At 40.3% G+C, this 12,943-nt stretch overlaps 1 long non-coding RNA gene across 1 annotated transcript; it reads right to left on the bottom strand.

Annotated features, from left to right (window-relative positions):
- Positions 1-3,561: 3,561 nt before the first annotated feature.
- LOC138880521 (uncharacterized) lies at positions 3,562-7,358 on the bottom strand. The gene is made up of 2 exons (XR_011403246.1): positions 7,037-7,358; positions 3,562-3,777 (listed from the first exon to the last, which is right to left on the bottom strand). It is a non-coding gene; the product is annotated as an uncharacterized lncRNA (long non-coding RNA).
- Between the last annotated feature and the right edge of the window lie 5,585 nt (positions 7,359-12,943).

Raw genomic sequence — 12,943 nt, 5'->3', positions numbered from 1 at the left:
ATGATCAGTATAAATCTCACAAGGAACACCGTACAAATAATGGCTCCAGATCTTCAGGGCGTGAACAATGGCAGCTAACTCTAGATCGTGGACAAGGTAATTCTTCTCATGTACCTTTAACTATCGGGACGCGTAGGCAATCACCCTACTGCCTTGCATCAACACCACTCCAAGACCAATCCTCGAGGCATCACAATAGACCATATAAGACCCCGAACTTGAAGGTAATATCAAAACTGGGTTGTAGTCAAAGCTGTCTTGAGCTTCTGAAAGCTCGCCTCACACTCTTTCGTCCACTGGAACGGAGCACCCTTCTGGGTCAGCTTGGTCATAGGGGATGCAATCGATGAAAACCCCTCAACAAAATGGCAGTAGTAACCCGCCAATCCAAGGAAACTGTGGATCTCTGTAGCTGAGGATGGTCTGGGCCAACTCTGCACTGCCTCCACTTTCTTCGAATCCACCTGAATACCCTCACTCAATACCACGTGGCCTATGAATGCCATGAAATCCAACCAAAACTCACATTTCGAGAACTTAACATATAACTTCTTTTTCCTCAGAGTCTGAAGCACTGTCCTCAGGTGCTGCTCATGATCTTCCCGACTCCGGGAATACACCAAAATATCATCAATAAAGACAATGACGAACGAGTCAAGATACGCTTGGAACACAGTGTGCATCAAATGCATAAAGGCTGCTGGGGCATTGGTCAGCCCAAATGACATAACAAGGAACTCATAATGACCATACCGAGTCCTGAAAGCAGTCTTCGGGATATCTGGCTCCCGAATCTTTAACTGATGGTAACCTGAGCGCAAATCAATCTTAGAAAACACTCGTGCGCCCTGAAGCTGGTCAAAAAGATCATTAATACGAGGCAAAGGATAACGGTTCTTCACTGTAACTTTGTTCAACTAGCGATAATCAATGCATATACGCATAGAACCATCCTTTTTCTTCACAAACAAGACAGGAGAACCCCAAGGTGATACAATGGGCCTAATAAAACCCTTGTCAAGAAATTCCTGTAATTGATCCTTCAACTCCTTCAACTCAGGAGGAGTCATACTATATAGAGGAATAGAAATGGACTAAGTGCTCGGCAACATATCAATGCCAAAATCAATATCTCTATCGGGCGCCACGCCTGGAAGATCAGCTGGAAATACATCAGGAAAATTCCGTACTACTGGGACTGAATCAACTGAAAGGGTATCAATACTGACATCTATCACATAAGCTAGATACGCGTCACACCCCTTCTCAACCATACGCTGAGCCTTAAGGAAAGAAATAACTCTACTGGGAGTGTGATCTAAAGAACCCCTCCACTCAACACGCGGTACACCTGGCATAACTAGCGTCACGATTTTGGCGTGATAGTCAAGAATAGCATAATGGGGAGACAACCAGTCCATGCCCAAGATAATACCAAAATTTACCATGCCGAGTAATAATAAATCGACTCTAGTCTCAAAACCACTAAGAGCAACCAAACACGATCGATAAACGCAGTCCACAACAAGAGAATCTCCCATAGGAATAGAAACATAAACAGAGGAACTCAATGAATCCCCAGATACGCCCAAATACGGAGCAAAATAAGAAGACACATAAGAGTAAGTGGAGCCTGGATCGAATAGAACCGATGCATCTCTGTGACAAACCAGTATAATACCTGTGATGATAGAATCGGAGGCAACAGCCTCGGTACGGGCAGGAAGGGTATAGTATCTGGCATGGTCTCCCCCTCGAGGGCAACCTCTACCTCACCAGCCTCCACCTCTAGCTGGTTGAGCAGATAGGGTAGCAACTAGAGCTGTAACCATAGCTTGAGAACTCTACGGGGAACGTTGTGGCTGAGAAGTCTGTGAAGGTGCACCCCTCCTAAGTCTAGGGCAATCCCTCACCATATGGCATGTATCACCACACTCAAAACAAGCTCTGGGAGGACGTGGCGGCTGTGACTGGCTCAGGTTAGGTCTGCTGGACTGACCACTGAAGGCACCCCGCGCAGGAGGCGCACTAGATACTGGAGGTGCATAATAAGGCTCCTGGGCCTAGGAGGAGCTGGAATACCACTGGCTACTAGAAGAGCTGAATGAACGGGGCGACTCATATAACCCCTACTATGACGACTTGCTGCTGGGGCACGGGCACCAGAATAAAGGTTCGACTCTCGAGATCTCTTGGCCTCCCTCTCCTCTCTCTCCCTAGCATGCATGCCCTCAATCCTCCTAGCAATGCTCACCACCTGCTGATAAGAAATTTCATCTCCAACTCACGAGCCAAGCTAGACCTGATGCTGAGAATAAGCCCATCAATAAACCGGCGAACCCTCTCGCAAACAGTAGAAACCAAGGCTGGTGCATGTCTAGCCAAGCTAGTATAACAGACAGCATACTCTGAGACAGTCATAGCAACCTAACGCAAATGCTCAAACTCTACGCGCCATACGTCCCTGAGGCTCTGAGGAACAAACTCTCTCAGGAACATATCTAAAAATCGAGTCCAAGTCAGTGAAGCAGCCTCGTCCGGACTGTCTAACTCATAGGTGCACCGCCACTCATAGGCGGCCCCTCGAAGCTGGAATGCAGTGAAAGAAACCCCACTCGATCCTGATATACCTATAGTGCGGAGAATGCGGTGACACTCCTCCAGAAATCCCAAGGCATCATCTGATGCTAACCCACTGAATACCGGAGGATCATACTTCTTGAACCTCTCAAGTTTCTACTGCTCATCCTCTGAAGTCGCTGCCCTGTCCTCGGGTTGACTTAGGACTATAGGTTGTACAAGAATAAATCTTTAGGACTTGATCAACATGCACTCGCTTCTCAGGAGTGCGGGCGACGGGAGTCTGTGCTCCTCCCCCGGCCTAAGATGTGGCTGCAATAAGGGGAAGCAACCCTACCTGAGCCAAAGTGGTATACATGCTCATGAACTGCGCAAAAGTCTCCTGAAGAGCTGGAGTAGTAGTAGTAATAGGCGTATCAGGTATGTGGACTCCGGCTGGAACTGTTAGTGGTACCTCAGCGGCAGTTCGCGCGGGTGCTCTAGCTGCACCACGTGCGCGTCCTCGGCCTCTACCCCGACCCCGGCCTCTGACGGCTGCAGTAGGGGGCGCGGGTGCTTGATTATCTCGGGTAGTGTGTGTCCTCACCATCTGTGAGAGAATAGAAGACAAAAGTTTAGAATTGTGATGTCAAAAATCTCACAAGACAAGAAAATCAAATGAAGTGGAATTTTCCTAACAGTAACATAGCCTATCGTAGATAAGTATAGACGTCTCCGCACCGATCAGCGAGACTCTAATAAACTGGCTTATAATTCATGACTCCTATGAACCTAGAGCTCTGATACCAACTTGTCACGACCCCGGTTCGCCCTCCGTGAACCACCATGACGGCATCTAGTCTCTACGACTAGGTAAGCCTAAAAATGTGAAAGATAAACCAATTTGCAGAAGAAAATAATTTAAAATCGAAATAGTGAAATACAACAGCGTTCAAAAGTGTCGCTCGACATACACAATATCAACTCTCAAAAACTAATACATTTCCCAAAACCTAGAATCTCATGATCACAAGCCTCTGAATGTCTACAACATCTAACTCCAGAATATCTAACAAGGAAACGAAAGTACTGAAGGGCAAAATACAAAAAGGGAGAGTAGAAAATGACTCTTCGGTCTGCGGACGCGGCAGATATACCTCAGAGTCTCTACAAGCGTCTCGTCTCAAGCGTGATAAGTCTGAGTAGAAGCACCTGGATCTGCACATGAAAAACATGCACAGAAAGGGCATGAGTACACCTTAGCGGTACTCAGTAAGTGTCAAGCCTAACCTCGATCGGGTAGTGACGAGAAAGGTCAGGGCCCTACTGAGGTTAAATAAAACATAAGGTTCAACAATGTAGAATAAGCAGTATAAATAAGTACAACAATAAAGGTAACACAGGATATAAGGACATCAACAACTACTACAGAGGCAAAGTAAGCATAGAAAGAAATACGGCTCAACACAAAAATAACAACCGGGGATCTCCCAGGATACCGTCTTGTAGTTCCAATGTAAATATCTGGTGGATCTCCCCGGATACCGTCCCGTAGTCCATCTCATAATGCAAGGGGATCTCCCGGAATACCGATCCGTAGTCCCAAATGTAAATACTCAGTATAGGGGGAATCTACCAGGTGTAGTCCCGTAGTTCCAATGTAAATGTACAGGGGGATCTCCCGGAATACCATTCTGTAGTCCCAAAGTAAACATACAGGGGGATCTCCCGGGATACCGTCCCGTAGTCCCAAAGTAAACACACAGCAACAACAAGAAGAGTACACAGTTCAATTCAAGTTCCATACCCAGGTAAGACATGTATCCCTAACATAGCATGTTGCACGTAATCCAAATAAAACAATTTGAACAGGTAAGACAATTAAGTCAATTAGGCAGGCTTTCCTAAGCTAACAACAGGCTTAAGTTGCAAGTAATATTGACAGGAAAAGGAGACATACTAGTAATTACTTAATGAAAATCGAATTTTCAATAATTAGCACAAGTACGCACTCGTCACCTCACGTACAAGGCATTTCAATTATCAATAATACCAAATCCTAAGGGGAAGGTCCCCCACACAAGGTTAGGCAAGCCACTTACCTCGAACCGACTCAAAGTCAACCCGAAACCACGTTCTTGCCACGAGTACTCGACTCTAAATACCCCAAATCTATTCAATTCAATTGCATAATATAAATAACACTTCAAGTAACCGATTCTACAAATAATTCTAAGTTAATACGCAAAATTAGGTAAAATGACCAAAATGTCCCTCGGGCCCACATGTCGGAATCAGGTAAAATTTACATTTCCAGAATCCTCACATTCTCACGAGTTCAGTCATACCAAAAATACCAAAATCATCCCTCAAATGATCCCTCAAATCATCACTCAAATATCTCTACCTAATCAAGCCCTAACCCCCAAATTACAACTGATTTTCCTTAAATTTTCATGCTTATAATGATAAAAATCACCTCAATAACGAGTTTAGGGACCAAAGACCTTACCCCAATGAATTTCTCTGAAAATGTCTCTTGAAAATGCTCCCCAAGACTTCTTCTTGTTTGAAAAGAGGTGAAAATAACTCAAATTCGCGAAGACAAGTATTTATATGTTCTGCCTAGCAATCCCGCATCTGTGGTCCACCCATCGCATCTGCGATACCGCTTCTGCGGTTCTCACTTAAAAGCTCTTCAACGCACCTGCGACCCAGAATCCGCATCTGCGGTCACGCATGTGCGGTACATCTTCCGCTTCTGCGGTTCCTGGCCCTTCCTCATCTGACCGCTTCTGCGGCTTGACTCCGCATCTGTGGGAGTCGCACCTGCGGCCTCTCAACCACAGATGCGGTTATGACAGCATCCCAAAGACTTCAGCTGCAAACTCCAACTTTTCAACTTCCTGTTAACCATCCGAAATCGTCCCGAGGTCCCCAGAACCTCAACCAAAAGCACAAACAAGTCATATATCACTATCTAAACTTGTACCAATCTTCCAAACACCTCAAACAACATCAAATCAACCTAAGAACTTCAAAACTCTCAAAATATGCTTTCGATCAAAAATCCTATCAAACCTCGTCCGAATGATCTGAAAGTTTGCACGCACTTCACATTCAACACTACAGAGCTACTCCAACTTCCGAAATTCCATTCCGACCCTCGGATCAAAATCTCACTATCGAACCGGAAACTTCAAAAATTTAACTTTCGGCATTTCAAGCCTAAATTAGCTACGGACCTCCAAAACACAATCCGAACATGCCCCTAAGCCCGAAATCACCCAATGGAGCTAGCGGAACCATCAGAATTCTGTTCTGAGGCCATCTTCACACTGTTCCGACTACGGTCAAATTTTCAAAACTTAAGCTCTCATTTAGGGACTAAGTATCCCAAAATTCTCCAAAACTCAAAACCGAACATCCCGGCAAATCAAAATAGCAGAAATAAACACGGGGAAAACAGTTAATAGGAGATCGAGGCATAAATTCTTAAAACGACCGGCTGGGTTGTTACAACAACTCCACTAACTGGACACTACATATTAACAAGTTATTTTACATCAAACTCTTACACTTTTTTTTTTCATTCTTAACTAGATGGCTTATATTTGGCAACTTTTCTAGAAGCAACTAGGTCCAAAAAACCAAATGCTAAAAAGTTAGTGTCAAATATTATAGAATGACTGAAAATTTAAACTCAAAAGCAGGTGTATGTATCATAGGTATTGTACAATTCATACACACGTCATTATGATAAGTTACAATCTAACATATTAAGGATTGTTAAAGAAACAAAAAGTGATCATCTAAAACTGGAGACTTTGAGATGACTTTCTGACTCCATACCTTAAGCAAAACAAAGGATTAGAAAAGTAATAATTATCATCCCATAAATAAAGTTATTGTGATCAGTGATCACCACCAATACAATACATGAATTTATTGTAATTTTAATAAAAAAAACTAGATGATGCATCATTCAACTATCCCATGTCCATACGAGTTCCTCTATAGAATTTATCTTCTTTTGAAGCATACGTACAATATTCAAGTAAAATTTGATCATAAAGAAGAAAGAAGGAAAGGAAGGTAGACTGATTAATAGCAGGTAGCTTTAGTAACTTGTAATTAAACCTCAAAAACAAGAAATTAGACAAATAGGAAAAGTGCAAACAAGAATCGAACAAGGCATAATTAAAGCTACTTTTGATGAAAAAGTCAAAAGTATAAAAAATGCAGTATAATACCTGTAGAATTCAAGAAAACAGAAATTGAAACCACCACTAATGAAATTCACAGCAAAAAAAATTGGAGAGGCAGCCAATCGACTAAGCGGGCAAGAACAAAGATGAACTTTTGATAAGCACAGAGGGAGATGGGGGAAATGGAGGAAACAGTAGGACAATAGAAAATAAAAAGTATTCTCCTATCAAGAATAATAAACTTCCATCACAAACTAATAGAGCTTAACCTTAAAATTGACAGTCATCTTATCCAAGATTTTTGAAGCGACTGCAAGCCCTAAATAATGAAATCTCCATTTGAATTTGATTTTCACATAATCCAATGGAAATATTTCAACCCACTCTACTCTGCTTTACTCAATTTGCTAAAAGATATAAGAAGTGCCCTCAACTTTGCTTATGGAATTTTAGGGAAGAAGAACGAGGAGATTTTCTTCTAGTGTGGGTAAAACCAGAAAGATTGATTTTAGGGAAATATTTTACGGCATAGGTTTCCAGCAAAATTTTGGGGGGAAATTGTAGCGGGGACTTTTAGAATTTTTTTAAGAGCATGCTCGTGTGGAGTTGCCTTTACAAAAAATAACAAGCACGCTCAGAAAGCGTTGCGTCACATATGAATAAATATTGCCAATAATTTTATGATTTGGCAATACTTAAAAAGTGTAGTCTATAGTAATACTAGGAGCGCTTTATAACCGTCACCTAATAAATCGTAGCCAAAAGTTCTTTTCAAAGACAACACTTATCGTGTTTCAAGCGTGGTAAACAATTAATGTGGCCTTAGGCCAAATTTGTTGTAGTGATACTTGCCAACTTCCTCTCTTGGGGATGAGTTGTGAGTCTAGGCTCAAGCCGTGAGCATGCCCAAACTCGAGGATTCCAAAGAAGCAACTCCAACGTCCCTTGTAACGACATCACAATACTGGATTCAAAGTGTGATCATACATTCTTTTCATATGAACACCGTTTCGTAATTTGGTCTTACCTTTATCCTTTTTTTAAATGAATCACCTCATCAATTAACAGTTCTTGTAAAAAAATCAAATGAAGTACCTGAAAAAGTTTGTACATTCAAACAAGAGAGACCAGACAAATCGAAGTTTGCCGTCTCTGTCCATTGACCGCATAATGGAAAAAATGATTAGTTATAGTGCATAATATTACAATTGTTATAAAATAAAGACAACTATAGAGAGAAACTGATATATTATTCGAATTCAAACTGATGTATATAATGAACTGAAATCTCTTCTATTTATAGAAGAAAGGAAGCTGTTGTGTAAGCTGCTACTATACCAGATATGGATAATCTTCTACTGAGAGCAATGTTTATCCATAATGGAGTACTGAAAAGATAAGTTTATTATACCCGGTATGGATAATCTTCTATCAGGGTAATGTTTATCCATAACTGGGTACTGAAAGGATAAGCTTATTATACCCTGTATCGATAATCTTCTATCGGGGATAATGTTTATCCATAACTGGGAACTGAAAGGATAAGCTTATTATACCCGGTATGGATAATCTTCTATCGGGGGTAATGTTTATCCATAACTGGGTACTCAAGTGATAAGCTTCTTCAGGAAGCTTATTTCCAATAGAGTACTAAATAGATAAACATATTTACGATGGAGTTCCATATGGATAAGCTTTTTCAGGAAGCTTATTTACAACGGAGTACTAAATGAACATCCATAATATAATATATTTATAACAATCCCCCTTGGATGTTCATTAAAAGATAATGTGCCTAATTAAAACATTACTAGGAAAAACCACGTGGGAAAAATCCCAGTGAAGGAAAAAAAGTACACATATTTAGTAAGACGCATTGCTAGGTGCCTCATTAAAAACCTTATAAGGAAAACCCCATGGAAAAAACCTTAGTAAGGGAAAAAGAGTGCATCGCGTATTTTACTCCCCTGATGAAAACCTTGTTTCAAATATTTGAGTCTCCGCATTCCAATCTTGTATACCATCTTCTCAAAAGTTGAAGTTGGCAAAGATTTAGTGAATAAATCTGTTGGATTATCACTTGAACGGATTTGTTGCACATCAATGTCACCACTTTTCTGAAGATCGTGTGTGTAGAATAATTTTGGTGAAATGTGCTTCGTTCTATCTCCTTTTATAAATCCTCCCTTCAATTGGGCTATGCATGCAGCATTGTCTTCGTATAAAATTGTGGGTCTTTTCTCACATTCCAAACCACATTTTTCTCGAATAAAATGAATTATTGATCTCAACCATACGCATTCCCTACTTGCTTCATGAATAGCTATTATCTCAGCGTGATTTGAAGAAGTAGCAACAATAGATTGCTTTGTGGAGCGCCATGATATGACAGTACCTCCATATGTAAATACGTAGCCGGTTTGAGATCGAGCTTTATGGGGATCAGATAAATAACATGCATCTGCATAACCGACAAGATCTGCACTATCTTTGTTAGCATAAAACAAACCCATATCAAGAGTTCCCTTTAAATATCGCAATAAATGCTTAATCCCGTTCCAATGTCTCCGTGTAGGAGAAGAACTATATCTTGCTAGTAAATTAACAGAAAATGCTATGTCAGGCCTTGTAGCATTTGCAAGATACATTAGTGCACCAATTGCACTGAGATAGGGTACTTCGAGACCAAGGAGTTCCTCGTCCTCTTCTGGAGGTCGGAACAAATCCTTATTCACTTCAAGTGATCGAACAACCATTGGTGTACTCAATGGGTGCGCTTTGTCCATGTAAAAGCGTTTTAAGACCCTTTCTGTATAGGCAGATTGATGGATAAAGATCCCGTCTGCTAAATGTTCAATTTGCAGACCAAGACAAAGTTTTGTCTTTCCAAGATCTTTCATCTCAAATTCTTTCTTAAGATATTCAATTGCCTTTTGGAGCTCTTCTGGAGTTCCAACAAGATTTATGTCATCAACATAAACAGCAAGTATAACAAATTCTGATGTCATTTTCTTTATAAAAATACATGGACAAATAACATCATTTATGTAACCTTCTTTCAGCAAATATTCACTAAGGCGATTATACCACATGCGCCCAGATTGCTTTAAACCGTACAAAGATCTTTGTAATCTGATTGAATACATTTCCTGAGATTTTGCTTCAGGCATTTTAAATCCTTCAGGGATTTTCATATAAATTTCATTATCAAGTGAACCGTACAGATAAGCTGTAACTACATCCATTAGATGTATTTCAAGCTTTTCATGTAGTGCTAAACTGATGAGATATCGAAATGTTATGGCATCCATAACAGGTGAATATGTTTCATCAAAATCGACTCCAGGTCGTTGTGAGAATCCTTGTGCAACAAGGCGAGCTTTGTATCTTTCAACTTCATTTTTATCATTCTTTTTTCGCACAAAAACCCATTTATGACCAACTGGTTTTATACCAGCAGGTGTTTGGACTACTGGTCCAAAGACCTCTCTTTTAGCAAGTGACTTCAATTCCGATTGAATTGCCTCTTGCCATTTTGGCCAATCAGATCTTTGTCGACATTCTTCGACAGATCGAGGTTCAAGATCCTCACTATCTTGCATAATATTAAGTGCAACATTATATGCAAAAATATTATCCACCACTATTTCAAATCGATTTAAATTAATCCCATCACCGTTCGAACTTATTAAAAGTTCCTCACTCACATGAGCTTCAGGTTCATTGATTTCTTCAGGAATCTCAGAACTAATCAGATTTTGGGTCTCTTCAGGGGATCCCTTCATAGTATCGTTTTGATCATTTGTCGATTTTCTTTTTCGAGGATTTCGATCCTTAGAACCCAAAGGCCTACCACGCTTCAGGCGTGCTTTAGGTTCACTAGCTCTCATGCTAGTAGATGGTCCTACTGGGACATCAATTCGGATAGGCACATTCTCTGCTGGGATATGTGACTTAGTTATCCTTTTCAAATCAGTAAATGCGTCTGTCATTTGATTTGCTATATTCTGTAACTGGATGATCTTCTGGACCTCCTGATTACATATAGGGGTACGGGGATCAAAGTGAGATAATGATGAAACTTTTCACACAATTTCTCTTTTGATTTCCTTTTTCTCTCCCCCTAATTGTGGGAAATTTGTTTCATCAAACCGACAATCTGCAAATCGAGCAGTAAATAAATCTCCTGTCAATGGTTCAAGATAGCGAATAATAGAGGGTGATTCAAACCCAACATATATTCCTATCCTTCTCTGTGGTCCCATCTTACTACGTTGTGGTGGTGCTACTGGCACATATACAGCACATCCGAAAATTCGTTGATGGGCAATATTTGGTTCATGACCAAAAACTAATTATGACGGATAATATTTATTATAATGTGTCGGTCTGAGACGGATAAGTGATGCTGCATGCAAGATAGCATGGCCCCAAACAGTAGTGGACAATTTTGTTTTCATAAGTAGTGGTCTTGCTATCAATTGCAGGCGTTTAATAAATGACTCTGCAAGGCCATTTTGAGTATGAACATAAGCTACAAGATGTTCAACTTTTATCCCAACTGATAGACAATAATCATCAAAAACTTGAGATGAGAATTCTCCAGCATTATCAAGGCGAATGGCCTTTATAGGATAATCTGGGAATTGTGCCCTTAATCGAATTATTTGGGCTAATAGCTTTGCAAACGCCAGGTTGCGAGATGATAGTAGGCACACATGAGACCATCTTGAAGATGCATCTATTAGGACCATAAAATATCTAAACAACCCACTTGGTGGGTGAATAGGTCCACATATATCCCCATGTATACGCTCTAAAAAGGCAGGGGATTCAATACCAACCTTCATTGGTGATGGTCTAGTGATCATTTTTCCTTGATAACAAGCATCACAAGAAAATTCGTCATTTGTAAGAATCTTCAGGTTCTTTAATGGATGCCCACTCGAATTTTCAGTAATTCGTCTCATCATTATTGATCCGGGATGGCCCAAACGGCCATGCCAAAGCACAAAAGTATTTGAATCCGTAAACTTCTGGTTTACGATAGAGTGTGCTTCAATTGTACTAATTTTTGAATAGTATAAGCCAGAAGATAAAGTTGGTAACTTTTCTACAATGCATTTCTGGCCAGAAATATTCTTTGTAATACAAAGATATTCCCTGTTCATTTCATCTATTGTCTCAACATGATACCCATTTCGGCGGATATCTATAAAACTCAACAAGTTTCTTCGGGACTTGGAGGAGAACAATGCATTGTCTATAATAAGTTTTGTTCCCTTAGACAGAAATATTATGGCTCTTCCGGAGCCTTCAATCAAACTTATATTACCAGAAATTGTTGAAACATTTGCTTTTTCCTTATGCAAATAAGAAAAGTATTTCTGATCGTTGAATATGGCATGAGTTGTTCCACTATCAATAACACAAATATCTTCATGATTTGTCTTTGATCCAAACATAATTTGAGGGTTATCCATATTCTTCAAAATAACATAAATAAAATATATTATAGTAAACATCATTATCAAAGCATAACTTTTATTTATGTACAACAATTACATAACCATACTATCTATTACAAACAACAAAAATTAAAATATTTACATTTCTACAGATTCACTACCGATTACATGACTTGTTTCTCCTTCTGGGAGTGCAAAGTAATCAGCTACATCCAAATGCATGAAGTCTAAATTATCTTCAGAAATAAAATTTGCTTCAGCATTTTTCTCTGTCTTCTTCAGGGAGGCTTGATAAAGCTCAACCAGGTGCTTTGGCGTACGACAAGTACGTGACCAGTGCCCTTTTCCTCCACATCTATAGCATGCATTTTCTGCATTTGGCGCTTGCACCGCTTCATGCTTTTGTTCCTTCCTTTTCCACTGCTGGTGGTGAGGAGGCTTCTTTGGTGCATTATTATTACCATGATTGGGGTTTCTTCCCCGACCACGGCCATGACCACGACTGGGGCCACGACCTCTTCCACGTTTAGCTTGGTGGAAGTTCGTCTCATTCACTTCAGGGAATGGACAAGAACCAATAGGTCGGCTTTCATGATTTTTCATTAATAGCCCATTATGTTGCTCTGCTATAAGAAGATGTGAGATAAGTTCAGAATACTTTTTAAATCCCATCTCTCGATATTGCTGCTGCAGGAGCATATTCGAGGC

Source organism: Nicotiana sylvestris, chromosome 10, assembly GCF_000393655.2.
Source record: "Nicotiana sylvestris chromosome 10, ASM39365v2, whole genome shotgun sequence".
In the NCBI taxonomy this organism is placed as follows: Eukaryota; Viridiplantae; Streptophyta; class Magnoliopsida; order Solanales; family Solanaceae; genus Nicotiana; species Nicotiana sylvestris.
Note: the sequence above shows the minus strand (reverse complement) of the source record. Positions and strands in the feature narration are given on the sequence as shown.